Raw genomic sequence first — 17276 nt, forward strand, 5'->3', positions numbered from 1 at the left:
ATTTGAGAAATAGATACAAAAAAACAGGTAATAAATATAACTTCTGGACATAGGATTTCAATTCTAGAATCAGAATAGACACTTAAATGTAAGAAATTAATGAAATACTATACATTCAAATGTATCAATTAATAATTCATAACAATGACCAGGTAACATTATTGCCCCAAATCTGATGATTAAAAATATAGGATAAATTCTGCAGGTAAACATAAATAAAAGTAAGAAAATATAAATGTTGGGACACAGATGTTTGGCAGTTTAATTGAATAACATGACTAATCTGCAGCTTATTAAAATTTGTTTTAATGTCTAATATTATGAGATATATTAATCTGTATTTCCAAATACTACAGTAAATAGATATTTTAGTAGATATTTTTAGACCAAAGTTTTAATGTAACAAATTTATTCTGTATCTTGCATAGCTCTATCTAGCAATTAATGTATAAGCTACCTATAGCAGCAATTGATATATATAATTATGATTAATTTGAAGCAGGTTCAAGTGAATTTCTCCTTATTTATTACACTGGTTTGGTAGATATCTATGGTTATAAATTAAGGTTAATCTAATGTCAAAGCTCATAATAACACTGATATCACCAAAGCAGTCACTTACTCTTTTGAGACCTCTATTTGTTCAGTGAGAATGCATCAACAGGGTTGATGTGAGAATTAAATTAGATATCTATAAAGGATTAACTCAACCACAAAGTTTTGTTTCTGTTATTTTCTATAATATAAATGGTTTAGTTCTTTATTTTTTCTTTCTTTAAAGACTTTCAGCAACTATAATCTGTCAGATGATACAATATTATAAAGATGTTCAAGACGAACTTGACTATACATCCTAAATATTGCTAGTGCAGTAATGCTGAACTAATAAATAACCAAGGAGAAACAACCCTGTGGAAGCAAGGGTAAAGAAGTTCCATTGGTCGAAAACATGAATTGTCATAGAAAACCACTAGGACTAATTTTCAAAAGTGACCACTGCTAAGAACACAGGCAATAATAAAGCATTGAGTTTTGGCTTGCTTTAAATCCCCTTCCAAAAACAAAAACTTTATTTTTCTAGTATTATAGCTATCTAATTCATTCTCACTTCGGACATACCATCTTTATGGTCAGACAAAATACTTGGTTTGCACACACACAATCAATCACACACAATCAATAAAGATGGTAAAGTCTGTGCACAAGGGGGAGAATATATATATATATAAAATGTGATATAGCAATTTCCCACCATATTTATTTAGTGTCTGCAGAGTGCCCTATATAGACATATATTCAATGATTCAAACAAATGTATTTAGAAAATATCTGGAAAAAGGAAACAATAAGAAATAACAATGCAACAATAAAAAGAAAAATCAATCAACAATATAGTATAACAACTATTTATATCATATTCACATTGTATTAGGTATTATACATAATATAGAGATGATTTAAAGTATATTATGGGAAGATGTGCATAGGTTATATGCAAACACTACATCATTTCATATAAGAAACTTGAGTATTCTTGAATTTTGATATCTTCAGGGTCCTGAAACCAATCCCCAGTGTATATGGAGGAATGACTGTATGACATAGCTACAGTTCTAAAGAATTATTTTGGGACTGGTTTCATAAACAAGATATTGTGAAGTCTTTAAGCCAAGGCTATAACTTGAAAATCCTACATTAGTTCAATATTCAGGAAGAAGAAAAGAGACAACTCAGATAGACCTCCAAGGCCCATTCAGCTCTGTTCATCGTTCTGTGGTGAAGAGCCCAGCTTCCATGCAGCAATGAAAGGGCTTTTTGTTCTTCCTTCCTTCTACTTAACTTTCATTGAAAACAAAACAAAACATACCTTGGCTCATCTGACTTTTATAGCCTGTAGTATGAGCTCAACCAATAACATTCAAAAATTGTATTTCAGGTAATTGTCAGAGATTTCAAATATTTAATAAAGAATGGAAGGTGTAATCTATTGATTTTCCTACATTCTCCAAAATAAGAATCAAAGACTGGCAGCTCATATATTGAAACTGTTCCTCAGTATGTTTGACAAACACACTATAGGTCTTTTAAAAGCCTGAGAATTTCCAATAAAAACCTAGATTCTCTAGTACTTTGAAAATTAGGGAGCGTCTTGGGCTGGCATCCTTGCAAAGTTAACAACTGCTACCTGCTTTATATGGGGCCAAACTCAATTACATTAACACCTTCCTTTTATAAAGATCAAAGCAGAATCTTTGAGGAGAGAGAGTATGCTGTTATTGTCTAAGGTTTTTTCCATTTGCTTTGCTTGCTATTGTTTGATCTATTTATTTGTGCTTCATAAGTGAATCCACTCATTTGTTTTCTTATTTTAAATAAATATTTACCTTATAAATTTAAATACAAATGTTATATTTACCTGGAGATTTTTTTTTTTTCTTACTAAGGTACTCATGTCTGAACCTCTGTATGCTGGCATAACATCTACTAAGGGTCACCACAAACAACTGCATTATAATAACATAAAACAAGAGTATAGTCCAAAGAAGAAAATGTAATATAATATTGTAAACTTTCAAACCTAAAGAGGATAATGATTCTCTGATAATGCACATACACATCACTAATGTGTAACTCCTCGTCTTGGTTATATTAATCTCCCCAGCTTGGATTGCCCTCCTGTCTTCAGAATGTCACCTATTAATGTCCATGATTTTTGCTGTTGTTTTCATTTTTGTTGTTTTTGAGACAGGGTCTTGCTCTGTCACCCAGGCTGTAGTACAGTGGTACAATCATGGCTCATTGCAGCCTCAACCTCCTGGACTCATACAGTTCTCCCACCTCAGCCTCTCAAGTAGCTGGGACCACAGGTGTGTGCCACCATACCCAGCTAATTTAAAAAAAAAAACCTGTACATACGGGGTCTTACTTTGTTGCCTAGACTGGTCTTGAACTCCTGGCCTCAAGAGATTCTCCCGCCTCAGTCTCCCAAAGTTCTGGGATTCCAGGCATGAGCCTCCACACCCAGCTAATGTCCATGATTTTTAGGACTCATTTGACTTTAAAAAAATACCTAGGATTGGGTCTATATATTCAGGAACTTCATGAGTAGATTTTAGGGGATTTATAAAAGCTCAGAAATTATACATGAGGCTTTTTATTGATGTGCATTTTTTTCCCTCTGTCAGAAAGTTAGAGCTTTTCTTGACCTCAAGGTGGTCTTCAAGAGGAATGCCAAGACCTCACATTTCTCTGAGTGTTTCTTTATCTTCCATCCTGTGTAACTTGCATTGATACGGTAGCTTAGATGGAATTCCATTTTGCTTATGCTTTATATTAATTACATCAGATTGAACCCAGTGGAAAAAGGAATAACCATCAGCTCCTTTTGATTAAAAAATAAATAAACAGATCAGGCGCAGTGGCTCACACCTGTACTCCCAGCACTTTGGGAGGCCAAGGCAGGCAGATCACCTGAAGTCAGAGTTCGAGACCAGCCTGGCTAACACGGTGAAGCCCCATCTCTACTAAATATACAAAAATTAGCTAGGTGTGGTGGCTCATGCCTGTGATCCCAGCTACTGGGAGGCTGAGGCACGAGAATCACTTGAACCCAGGAGGCAGAGATTGCAATGAGCCAAGATCGTGCTGCTACACTCCAGCCTGAGGGACAGAGGGAGACTCTGTCTCACACAAATAAATGGAACTGCCTATTGAAAGCATCCCATGTTACAGAAATGATTAATTTTCCTGTAGTTATGCACATGATAAGTAGCAGAGATGAGATTCAAACCCACGTAATTAAACTTTGGAGTCTGCTTAGTTTTATGATTGTACCATTTTTAACTTCTTGTATGGTTTTTCTCATATAAAAACTCAAGAACAAAAATAGAATTCATTCATATAATAATCAAAAAGCATTTATAAAGTCATTAATTTTTATATTTAAATCATTGCTGTTCAGCCTGTTTGTTTTCTAATAAAACTTATCATTTATTTTACACTATTGTAAGATCATGATAAAATTTGTTCTTTTATGAAAAGTTCAATACATTACCAGTTGTGTGAGGCAGACTAGTATTACAACGAGGAAGGCTTTTTTTTTTTTTTTTTTTGAGATGGAATCTCACTCTGTTGTCCAGGCTGGATTGCAATGGTGCAATCTTGGCTCACTGCAACCTCTGCCTCCCGGGTTCAAGTGATTCTCCTACCTCAGCCTCCCCAGAAGCTGGGACTACAGGCACCCGCCACCATGCCCAGCTATTTATTTATTTATTTATTTTTTTTTTTATTTTATTTATTTATTTTTTTATACTTTTGTAGAGGCGAGGTTTCACCATGTTGTCCAGGCAGGTCTCGAACTCCTGACCTCAGTTGATCTGCCCACCTTGGCCTCTCAAAGTTCTGGGATTACAGGCAAGAGTCATTGTGCCCAGTCGGCAGGCATTTTTTAGGCACTGGGATAGAGCAAGGAATAAGACAGAGACTTATTCTCAGAGTCTAGAGTGCTCACCATTAAATCATGGAACCATCTGTTCAGAGACTTATTCTCATAAAACTTGAACATGAGCAGAGAAGGGAGCATATAGGCTTTTAATAAATAATTATACAAGAAATCAACTAAATTAGTTAAGAAAGTCATAAGTGCTGTGAAGAAAACGGATCAGAGTAATATTATAGATAGTATAACAGAGAATAACAGACTGGTTATGCTGTGATAACAGACCAATACAAAATCGCTGCATCTTACACACATATACAACTCAATTATGGCTCATTTTATACGTCTATTGTGGATCAGTAGGTGGGCTATCCCTGTGGTGGTCATTCGAAGACCCAAGCTGATGAATAAGAGACCAACTGGAATGTTTGCAGTTGGCAGGCGAGAGGGAAATGAGGGTTCTGGATGGTCTCATATCTGACGCAAAAGGAAGATACATCGTTTCTGATCACAATTCATTGACCAAACCTCGTCATACAGCGTGGGGCCCCATCTTATTGGTCCCAGTCAACCACAAAGGTCCCAGGAAGTACAACCTTACCATGGGCCCAGAAAAGAGAATAAATAGAAATACATTGTCAATATCATTGATGACTGCCATCAGGAATGACTTGGTTATAGGAAAAATATTAAAAAGGGTGATTACAGAAGGTGACACTTGAGACCAAAATGATGGGAAAGAGCTAGCCATGAAGATGTTAGGACAAAGAACACACAGAAGGAATAGCAATTGCAAAGACCTCAAAGCAGGAAAGAGCTTAATTTTTACAGAAAAAGAAAAATATATATACTGGTAGTGAGTGAGTAAAAGGATACCTGAGAGGTAGGTAGGGGTGACTCTTGTAGAGATTTATCAAAAATTATGTTAAGATAAGCACAATAGGTATCTATTAGAGATTTTGAAGCAGAGAAGTGATGGTGATATAATTTAATTTACATTGCTTAAAGTTTTGGCGAGCTGCTGTGTGAAAACATGGATTTTACAAGACTTGAGTAGAAGTAGAAAAAACAGATAAATGGGTTTCAGTGGAGTACAGATGCAAAATGGAAGGCATATTTTTTGCATTTGAAAAGATTTCAGAATAGTGATTATTCAAATAAGTAGGCTATGTAGGCAGTTACAAACAATGTCTTAAATGCTCTGATACAAGAGAATGCCAGGAGAACACACAGAGGGGAAGACTGTCCTGGACTTGGGGATTTCATACTAGGTATTTCTATGACAGAAAATTAATCAGAGTGTTCTGGGTCAGAATTAAGAGTCAGGCAGAGGAAAAAATTAAATGGAACAAAAGATTTTCTGCACAAAGCCAGCAGTATTAATAAAATTTTGTGTAATGTGTGAGCAGAAGAGGGGAGAAAGAGAAAGCTAGGTTGGTGGGCAAGGCCTAGATCTTGAAGGATCTTGTGTGTTGTGCTGAATGTCTTGGATATAACCTTGTAGGCATTTGGGAACCACAGAAAGACTACAGCTAGATTCTGATGTAATCAGACTTGCAGTTTATGTAGATCACCTTGAGACCATTTAAACAATAAATAGAATAGAATCTCCAAGAACCTTCACATTTATAAGGGTTTCATGTATATGCATCTATTTTATCTGCTTGGACACTTAAAGTTTATACGACAGTCATATAGACTCACACACACACACACACACACAGAGTTTTACTTCCCACTTCTCATTCTACTTCCTTACTATAAATTAAAAATATCTCAAATCCATTTCTCAATATCTGTTAGGTTTGGGTGGGTGTTGATGTTTAGGAATGCTGTCATCTTCTGCCAGAAAACAGAAAAAAGTCATGAGGTTTTATTATCTCTTGACCTTCTTGCCAAATTTGAAATCCGCTTCTGTTAACTGTTGATTTTCCTCCGGATGGAGAGTTACATCCCTCTGAAGAACCTATGATGACCATTCCAGCTTGAGTTCCAAGCCTGTATGGTTCCTCAGAGTCCCAGTTTTTTAAGCTTCAGGGCTTGGCACACAATCTATCTTTGTAATAGATAGCCGTTGGGCTTGTCCCAACGGACTGTTAAAATGATGACTATTTATACGTATATGTGCATGCTGTTTTACTGTTATGTTTTTCATGTTGCTGATGCCAGTTATATTTTTAACTAATACAATTTTATTGTATTTTTGCCCCGAAGCTATTTAAACCAAGCATACAATTTGGGGAATCTGATAAATAAGTAAATACAGAGCCCTGAAGGAAATGTGGCAACTGCTAGTAGAATTTATTCCAATATTTAAATGAATTCACTGTGACTAAATATTTATAGTTAGAAGACTAGCAACTGTACAGTGACAGAAAAAAAACTGTTTTCCTCCTAATGTTAAAAAAATGAAAATTAGTATTGCAAAAATCATACATATGATATAAATATTTTTATTCAGAATATACTTTTTGGTTATACAGAAATTGTTAAAGCCCCCTTAGAAAATAGCCAAGAATGATGCTGCAAATACAATGGAATATTTAAATTGTGAGGCCAATCTGAGGGAGAAGTCTTTTTCTTTTTCGATTATTTTAATGGAGTTTACACCTTTAACTTGTCATTCATTATAAAGTGCTTTGAAAATTAAAAAGCACTGTATATTGGATGTGCACAGAGCTACCCGTTATAATCACCATGTGTCAGTCCTTGCTCTTTTCTTAGCTTTTCTGTGAATCACTATGTATTAATAATTCCTGCATCTAAGGCAGCCTTTTGCTTCAGATTTCTTCTCCAGACATTCTTCTCCAGCCCTGACACTACTTGGAAGCTGGTCTGGCAGCACATCCATAGCCTCATTCTGTTAACCAACAGAATGTGGACATAGCTTTGTCTGTTCCTGTCTGAGGGGAACCTTAATATCCCCCTAAGGAGTTTAGCCTGTCCTCAGTTTCTAGAGATCCTCAGCAGACGGATGCTTATTAAAAGCCACCTCCCAGACTTTGGGTTAACTGGTTTGTGTTGGGATTGGTGATTGTCCTGCTCTTTTCTATGTAATGTGGGATAAACTCCCTAGGGGATGCGCCTACCTGATGTAGTATGATCTCTGTTGTGAACTAACAATGCAGTCAAGCCTAAGTCTTTCTTCTTAAATCAACTTGTCCTTATCCCATCGGACCTTCATGACTGCCTATAGGTCATCTGGATTTGCCGTATTTCTTGGTTTATTATTCACATGTCACTTCCCTACCTTTAACCTCATACACACGTTCAGAGCAAGGTTTTTGTGTTTTCCCTTTAATTCCAACAAACTCCTTTTACCTCCTTATATGTAGTCACCACTGGAGATTATCCTGATAAGATATTGGATGAAAACATCAAAATTCGTCATGAGTACATAGACTTTAAGACTTAATGATAAGTGAAGAAAAATACAAGATTTCAAGTCTTTATATAGGTTTACTGTCTGAGTCAGTTAGGAAAGTTTAATAGAAAAGAATGGAAAATAATGTGTGGATAACTAGGCAGAAGTTAAATTATCTTTAGTGTTCAAAACAGACATTCAAAGAATAAGTTGAAACAGAAGTTTCAATGTAGAGTTCTAAATATCACTCTAATAAGTTAAAGTATTATCGAAGCAAAATCTACATAAAACATTGATTTAGTTCATTAAAATTTTATGTTTTGACATCTAGAACACCATGAACATTTTATTTAAAATATAAGTATCAGAAGAATGATGAACTCTTACATTATCTAAATATAAGTGAATAGACGCATTAATCTGCTGAATTGGCTATGTAAAGTAATAGAGAAATCAAGTTTCCCATTCACTGTTTGTGTTAACCAATCAACTTAACAGATATGTTGGTTATCAAATATTAAGTAAAACAAATTGCAATGTGGATAGGCTACATTTAGAAATTACTGTTTGGTTTACCTGTGTGCTTAGTGGTAGCAAATATTTTCTAGGAAAAAAACTGAACAAAAGATATTATTTAATTTGATCTTTAAAAATGATGCCAAACACTTTGTAGAAAGAATGTGCATAAGCACATACTTATGAGATATCTGTGAGGGAGGGATGGAGAATATAATTTAAAAATTATTAATAATTTATTTATTCTTACTCCATCCCTTTCTTCTCCCTTTTGCCTTTGTCCCATGAATTTGATATTCTATAATATATGGGTGTAGGATTATTCAAGATTACAGATATTTATGTCTCCTTGTTTTCTAAATGAGGGGTCAGCAAGCTGCAACCTGCAAACTAATTTCAGTCTACCACCTGTTTGTGTAAATAAAGTTTTATTGGAAGCCTGACACGCTCATTTGTTGACATATTCCCTAGGTTTGCTTCCATGCTACGACAGCAGCTTTGAGTAGTCGCAATAGGCAAAGCCTAAAATATTTACTGTCTACTCTTTTACAGAATAGGTTTGCCCACCCTTGTTCTAAACTATTCTAAATATTGTTTGTGATTCACAGAACATGATATTCAAGTACATACATATCAACAATAACAACCCAGGCACAGTGGCTAATTCCTTTAATTCCAGTGCTTTGGGAGGCTGAAGTAAGAGGATCACTTGAAGTCAGGAGTTTGAGACCAGCCTAGGCAATATGGTGAGACTCTGTCTCTATAATTTTTTTTTTTCTTAACTAGCAGGGCATGGTGGCATGCACCTGTAGTCCCAGCTACTCAGGAGGCTGAGAGGGGAGGATTGCTTGAGTTCAGTTCTAGGTTTCAGTGAGCTGTGATTGTGCCAGTACACTCAATCGTGGGTGAAAGAGCGAGACACTCTCTCTCTCTCTCTATATATATATATACACACACACGCACATATGTGTATATATATACACATATATGTATATATATTCTGATACCAGAATGTTCCAGAGTATTACATGCACAGAATATTGTATTAATTTATGTGGATGCTTTTAGGCATCAAAGTTATTCATAAAAAGATTTTGGATGTACATAATGGCAATACATTTTCCTTAGGTAGCCATGCATGCACAAATGCCAAACTAGACTTCAAATAAATATCTTAACAAAAAGTGAATGATCTGTTCAGTATAGTGCAGGAATATAATATCTAAATGCAAATTCAGTTGAAGCTTCATATAAATAAGAAAACAAGTGCTGACAGGTCAAATAGGTTCTAAAGGAAGCTAAATACCAACTACTTCTCAAAGAAAAGGCAGCACTTTATCCCATTGCTTATTTCTTTATTATCACAAAAGTATGGACATGTCTCATTACTGAGGAGTGAAGTCATTATTTTTTAGGTTATCCATGTCTTTTGTCTCTCTGTTGTTTGTTTATTTTTTGCTGAATGCCTGAAATCCTACCGTTTTAATAGTCATTAATCATAACTTGAGAATAGGGAACCGGAATTTAAAGACTAAGGAAATTAATTGACTTTTGTCATTTTTTAAGCTCTGCTAAAAAAGCAGGACAACAGGCTGAGGTTCTTCATTAAAATTAGGTCTTTAAGCTATTAATTATATCTTTAACAAAACAAGGGATGTTACTCTGATGTCAAAGTGCATAATAATTATCTTACTAAAAAAGCTAAATTTATCCAGAAATACAGGTGGACCCAATACCAATTTTCTGCATAGTAAAAATAAAGATAATTGGCTTCTTTCTTTCTATTCTTATGAACCATGTTCTAATATTTAATTTTTTAAATTAAAGTTACTGGTTTTAATGTTCATGATAAGCACATTGTTAGAAATAGGCTTTGTTATTAAGTGATTCAAAAGCCTTGAGTTGTCCTTACTTTTGATGTAAAGACATCAGTTGGTTTCAGTATTAAGGTTAAAATGACCTTTAAAGAGATATTTTGTCTTGGAAAACAAAAAGAGGTTTCCTATGGATAAAATCCATTAATAATTAACATTGTTTACATATCTCAGCGGTATTATATTCTAAGGAAAATAAATCAATCTGTGAGAGAATAAAGTTAAGCCAGACAATTTGTATTTCATTGAAAATAGATATTATACTTCTCTAAAATTAGAACTTAAGTTTTACTTTAATTGCATTTTATGAGAAAATAATCCATAGTTTTATTAAAAGTAAATAGTCAAAAAAAATCAGGACAGAATAGCATATGATTTTGCTGAGTCTATAACACATAATTTGTGAATTCCCCTAAATTCAAAGCCAGTGCTTTATTCTCAATAAAATTTAGTTACTGAAAAATAACAGCAGTTGTTTTTGCACTATGTGTTTGTCTTGGTAAAAATGAATTGAATGAGAATTATAGAAAGACAGCAGCATAGAAAGCAACAGGAATACATCTCTCCACCCAGACAACAATTGCACTGGCAGGATCTTTCTAATGCAAACTATTTTGGAACTCAAGTCTACTGAACCCTTGCAACTTCCAGGGTAAGGCTTCGATGGTAAATTGTAGTTAATTTAGGTTAGTGTCAGCTCTTAGCACAGTCACATCTATGAATCCCTCAAATCCCAGTTCTATGGCAAACAATCAGGCCTGTATTCCTGGAGCAGCCTGCACACAGCTTGTGTGATCCAGAGTAGACAGAGAGGATCTGCCCTCCAAATTCTGGGATCCGTGCTTTGATTACTGACTGTTGTCACTGATCGCAAAGGTGCAAAGAGGTGGTAGCCATTGTCACTGAACCTCTCTCCATCGTTACAAGTCCCTCCATTTCTAGCTGAAGTGTCTTCCAGGGAATTTTAAGAGCCAGTGCCCACTTTATTTCATTTTACTCAGTTCCCCTTTTGGGAGCTAGATATAAAAGACTAGGACGTTCAAACACAACCCTCATACAGATGAAATTAGAAAGTTACTGTGTGTACCAAGGGAAAGTCACAGGCTAAGAAAGACCTGAAAAGACCTTAAGTTTATACCCCTGGGTAATCTGTGGCACAGAGATAACCTACAGCAATTTAAGGGGAAGAATCTGATTTCCAGAGTTATCACATTATTAGATTCAAATTTCTAGTTTTCAACAACAAAAACAAAAATCACAAGGCATGCAAAGAAGAGTATATTATTCAAAGGCCCATTCAAAGAAAACAAAATAAACCGATGAAAAGTATCTCTGACAAAGAACTAACAGTAGATCGACTAGACAAAGAATTTAAAACAACTGGCTTAAAGATGCACAAAAAAGTCAAAGAAGATGTGGAGAAAGTCAAGAAACAATGGATGAACAAATGAAATATCAAAAGATATTTTGATATCTTTAAAGAGATAAGCCTGAAAAGAAAACGAAAAGCCTTTGGAGATGAAAAGTACAATAACTAAAATGAAAAATTCAGTAAAGAGATTCAAAGGCAGATTTGAGCTGGAAGAAGAAAAAACAGGCAAATCTGAAGATAGGACAATGGGACTTATTGATCTGAGGAAGAGGGAAAAAAATAAAAAAAACTGAACACAGTATAAGAGACTTGCAGGGCACCATGAAGAAGAGCAATGTATAAATTTTCCAGAAGAAGAAGAAAGGGAGCGAGTATATCTAAAGAAAACTTTAAAGTTTGATGAAATACATGAATATATACATCCAAGAAGCTCAACCATCCCCAAGTGGGACAAATTCAAAGAAATCTACACCAACACGCATTATAAGCAAACTATCTAAAGAAAAAGAGAAAATCTTGAAAGCGGCAAGTGAGAAGATACTCATCGCATATGAGAGATCCTCAGTACGATTATCAACAAATTTTTCATTAGAAGCTTGGATGGCAGTGTGGGCTGATATGTATATCCAAGTTTCTGGTGAGAAATCTGCTGATACACACACACATACACACACACACGCACATATATATATACACACACATATATTGTGTATATATGTGTGATATGTTAAGTGTATATATACACACACACATATACATACATATACCTATATATATGTATATCAGCTTAGACTGATTCTGTGTGTATGTGTGTGTGAATTCAAAGTGTCAAAAGAAAAAAAAACTTGCCTGGGCATGGTGGCTCATGCCTGCAATCCTGGCACTTTGAGAGGCAGAGGTGGGCAGATCACTTGAGGTCAAGAGTTCGAGACCAGCCTGGTCAACATGGTAAAACCCCGTCTCTACTAAAAATACAAAATTTAGCCAGGTATGGTAGCATACATTTGTAATCCCAGCTACTTTGGAGGCTGAGGCAGGCAGATTGCTTGAACCTGGGAGGTGGAGGTTGCAGTGAGCTGAGATCGTGCCACTGCACTCCAGCCTGGTTGACAGAGGGAGACTCTGTCTCAAAAAAGAAAAGAAAAGAAAGAAAATAAACAAAATCCTGTCATCCAAGAATCCTGTATTTGGCAAAACTGCCCTTCAAAATTGAGGGTGAAATTAAGACCCTCCCAGATGAACAGATGAACAAAAGCTTAGGGAGTTCCTTACCACTAGACCTTCCCTGCAAGAAATACTCAAGGGAGTTCTCTGGCGAAATGAAAGGACAATAGAGAGTAACCTGAAGGTGTATAAAGGAATAAAAATCACAAGAAAGGTAAATACGTGGGCAATTACAAAGTTTAGTATTATTTTAACAGTGACTTGTACTATACTTCTTGTTTCCTACAAGATTTAAAAGACTAACTTTGAAAAAAATATTATTCTAAAAGCTAGCATTATTGTACCTTTTGTTTGCAAATCACATTTTGTTTTCTACACAATTTAAAAGATTAATGCATTTTTAAAAAAATTATTAGTTTATGTTTCAGACACACAATGTATTAGGTTGGTACAAAAGTAATTGTGTTTTCTGCCATTAAAAGTAATGGTAAAAACCGCCAATTACTTTTGCACCAACCTAATATAAGGCTGTGATTTTGTGACATCAATAACTGAAAGGAGTGGAGACAGGGACATAAAGAAGCAGAGTTTTTGTATGTTATTGAAGTTAAACTGCTATAAATATAAATTAGAGTGTTATAACTTTAGGATGTTAAGTGAAATCCCATGATAACCACAAAGATAATAGCTATAGAATATACACAAAAGCAAATGAGAAATAAATTTAAACACTTCATCACAAAATGCCAACTAAATATAAAAGGGCAGTAATGCAGAAATTGAGGAACAAAAAGTACTAAAGGGTACATAGGAAACAAATGGTGAAATGACAGAAGCCCCTCCTGATCATTCAAGACTTAATAAAGGAAGGAAATATGGACATATGCTACAGTATGGAAGAAACTTGGTGACATTGTGCTGAGTAAAATAAATCAGTCACAAACAAAAACAAATACTGTAGGATTCCACTTATATTAGATACTTAGAGTTATAAAAAGCATAGACACAAAAAGTAGAATGGTGGTTTCTGGGAACTAGAGATAAGGAAGAATAGGTAATTACTGTTTAATGGGTAGAGTTACAGTTTTGCGAGATGACAAGATTTCTAGATATGAACGGATGTTGATGCTCGTACAACAATATGAATGTACTTAATACCACTGAAATGTGCACTTAAAATCTTTAAGATGGTAAATTTTGTGCTATGAGTGTTTTAGAACAATTAAAACAACGTTCTCATGAAAGAAACAGAAGAGGTGACTGAGTCAGTATTTGTATTTATGTACAGTATTTATTGGTATCTTGTTTTCTATGTGATAAGGATTCAAGTATGCTGCTAAAGATGGTGGGTTAGCTGAGATAGGGTATGATATAGATTGGAAGTCAAAATATATTGGTTTTAATTTTCTTTCTCTCTATACCTAAATATGTAATCTCAGTTTTCCATTAAAAATCAAGTTTTGATAGCCACACTGCTTTGAGTGGATTCAACCTCTGTTGGTAGGACATTGTTTGTTTTGGTTTTTTTTTTGGTACATAGTATTGTCAGAACTACCTTGATTTTCCACAAAGAACATAGCACGATTGTTTGAAGCCAGAATCTCCCCCAAAAATGTCCTTATGGTTCAAAAGTCATGGTCTCAATCAACATGTCTAACACAGGATGCTATCAGCTCCTTCCAGGAAGCAGCATAAATGTTCTTGTTACCATTATATACTCATAAGGATAAGATTTTAGCTTGCTGAGACCTTTTCCTCATCTACACAATAAAATAACTTAACTAAATGATCTTAATTTTCTTCCACCTTCCCATTTTTTTTAATGTGTGAGATAAAATTTTTATGAAAGACAAATATGGTCTTTGTGTGAACTGAATAGTGTGAGAATGTCCACAACTACTGGAATGAAAAAGTCCTAGAATCTATTTTATCAAGGTGAATTACGAAAAGTAAAGGAGAATAAAAACAAAAAAGACAGACAGACAGACTTATTGTAACTATTTAATATAAGGGCCTATATCCCTTCCAGTGCTCTTTGTGAAATTTCATTACAGTGATCTGTAGTAAGTAGAAATGCCTTTCTTTTGTCATCTTTAGTTGAAATTGAGTATGCAATTGAGAGCAAGGTAGCACTTACTGGGGGTTCATTTAAATGTTAATTCACAGAAAGTTAGGGGAAAAAAGAGATTATATTCTATAGCTGCAGAGACAGGTGACTGGATATAGGAATAAAGAGCAGTCAGTCTTTGGAACTTCAGCTGCATAATCTTGGGAAAATATCTAAACCTCCCTGAATAGTACTTACTGTGAAGATTCAATGAAGTAACAAATATAAAATGTCGGACAAATAGTGGGTCACTAACATACATTAACTCCCTTTTCTTCCCCTGTATTATCACCAGCATCTTCTCACGGGCATTTATTGCTAAATGACATATACAGAAAAATTTAAAATTTTTCTATCTTTCTGAAATTCACTATTTATTGGGCAAAGAGGACATAAACAAAAGAAATAAACAATAACAGAAGATATGGAAGACAGCCTGTCAGTTTTATTTTATTGAATTCTGAGCTGAAATTTCCAGTATTTATTGAATAAGTGAAAATGATTACATTATACTAAGAAAATGTACAAACTCGATTGATATGATTAGTCTTGTATATTATCATAACACTAAACTCTACAATCTGGGGGTAAGATAAAGAAAGAGAAAAAAAGTACTACAAGGGATGGATTCTGAGAGTCTAATCAAATTTTGTGTCCAAGAAATACTCTCTTTTATTCAACATTTACTGTGCATTCACAGTATCAAATATCATGCTTAACTGTAAATGTACGAACACAAGATAAAATTAATCTAGTTTTCTTCTTAGATCTGAGAACAAGAAATCAGTGAGGAAAATGAATGAATGGATGAATGAGTAAATGAAGAAAAAGCCAAAGGAGAAGTTTCCAAAGCAGAAGCAAACATAAACAGTTAAAACAGAAGAATAAGAGCATGTGTGAGCATGTATAATAATAATATTACATAATTATTGCCTAATGGATTTAGAAGCTTGTTAAAGATTATTTATAATATTTATAATTATATTATAAATATATTATAATATATTTATAATTATATTATAAATATATTATAATATATTTATAATTATATTATAAATATATTATAATAAATTTATAATATAAAATTATATTACAATAAATTTATAATCTAAAATTATATTATAAATATATATTTATAATAAATTTAAATTGTAGGTCAATACATACTTACTTTTATATTTGCATTTAAACTGTATTTACTATGTAAATAAGATATCACATATGACCCAGCATTACTCTGAGTGTTCACTTAATACAGCAGGCAATAAATATTCCCTTTTCAGACAGACTAAAAGAAGGTATTAAAGAACAATGACAATAAACCAGAACAATGACAATAAACCAGGGTCAGATTTCCCCTCAAAATAAAGAAAATCCAAACATTTAAGGAACATTTGAGTTACTTTTAGTTGCACTTAGAAAACATAGGTAAAATTTTTTTTTTAGGAAAAACTCTTTCTTTCTTTATCAAGGACATGCTGAATTATTTGGTGTAAATTTTTTTTTTTTTTTTTTTTTTTTTTTGAGACAGTGTCTCAATCTGTCACCCAAGCTGGAGTGCAGTTGTGCAATTTCAGCTCACTGCAACCTCTACCTCCCAGGTTCAAACGATTCTCATGCCTCAGCCTCCAGAGTAGCTGAGGCTACAGTTGTGCCACCATGACTAGCCAATTTTTGTATTTTTTGGTAGAGACAGGATTTCAGCATGTTGGCCATGATGGTCTCTAACTCCTGACCTCAAGTGATCTGTCTGCTTCAGCTTCCAAAATGCCGTGATTACAGGGGTGAGCCACCACACCCAGCCTATTTGGTGTAAATTGTTACAAACATTTCTGAATAGAAAGTTACCTGGGGAAATATCTATCTAAAGATACTGAACAATTTTTTATATGTTTATTTCAAAAATGGCTTATTCCAGGGGTGAAATATAGTTGAGATTTCCCCAAAAAAGTGTAGTGAAAGTTTACATAATTCAAATGAATTAAACTGTCAACAATGAGATGAGATTAATTTTATATTTGGTATTTAATAGATGCGATGTATATCCAGACTCTCCTTATTTTACTATTCTGGCCAGAGAGTTAATGACTTATAAGAAAATACTGAAGTTTCATGATAACTTTATTCTTCATGTCCTTCTAGGTAAATCCACCTTTTCACAAGAACCTTGCAATACGTAAATATAAATGGTCAGACCTGGGCTTTAGAGGAATTTCCCTCATACCAAATTCTGTAGGGACCCAGCCTTACTTATTTTTCCATTGAGACAGACTGTTCACCAAGTCTATCACTGATGGGCATTTGGGTTGATTCCATGTCTTTGCTATTGTGAATAGTGCTGCAATAAACATACATGTGCATGTATCATTATAATAGAATGATTTATAATCTTCTGGGTATATACTCAGTATTGGGATTGCAGGGTCAAATGGTCTTTCTGG

General features: G+C 34.3%; 1 protein-coding gene across 1 annotated transcript in view; it reads right to left on the minus strand.

The window, feature by feature from the left end:
• LRP1B (LDL receptor related protein 1B) overlaps positions 1-17276 on the minus strand; it is a 1899171-nt gene that overhangs the window by 696878 nt on the left and 1185017 nt on the right. The window lies entirely within an intron of this gene.

Source organism: Pongo abelii, chromosome 11 (genome assembly GCF_028885655.2).
Source record: "Pongo abelii isolate AG06213 chromosome 11, NHGRI_mPonAbe1-v2.0_pri, whole genome shotgun sequence".
Lineage (NCBI taxonomy): Eukaryota > Metazoa > Chordata > Mammalia > Primates > Hominidae > Pongo > Pongo abelii.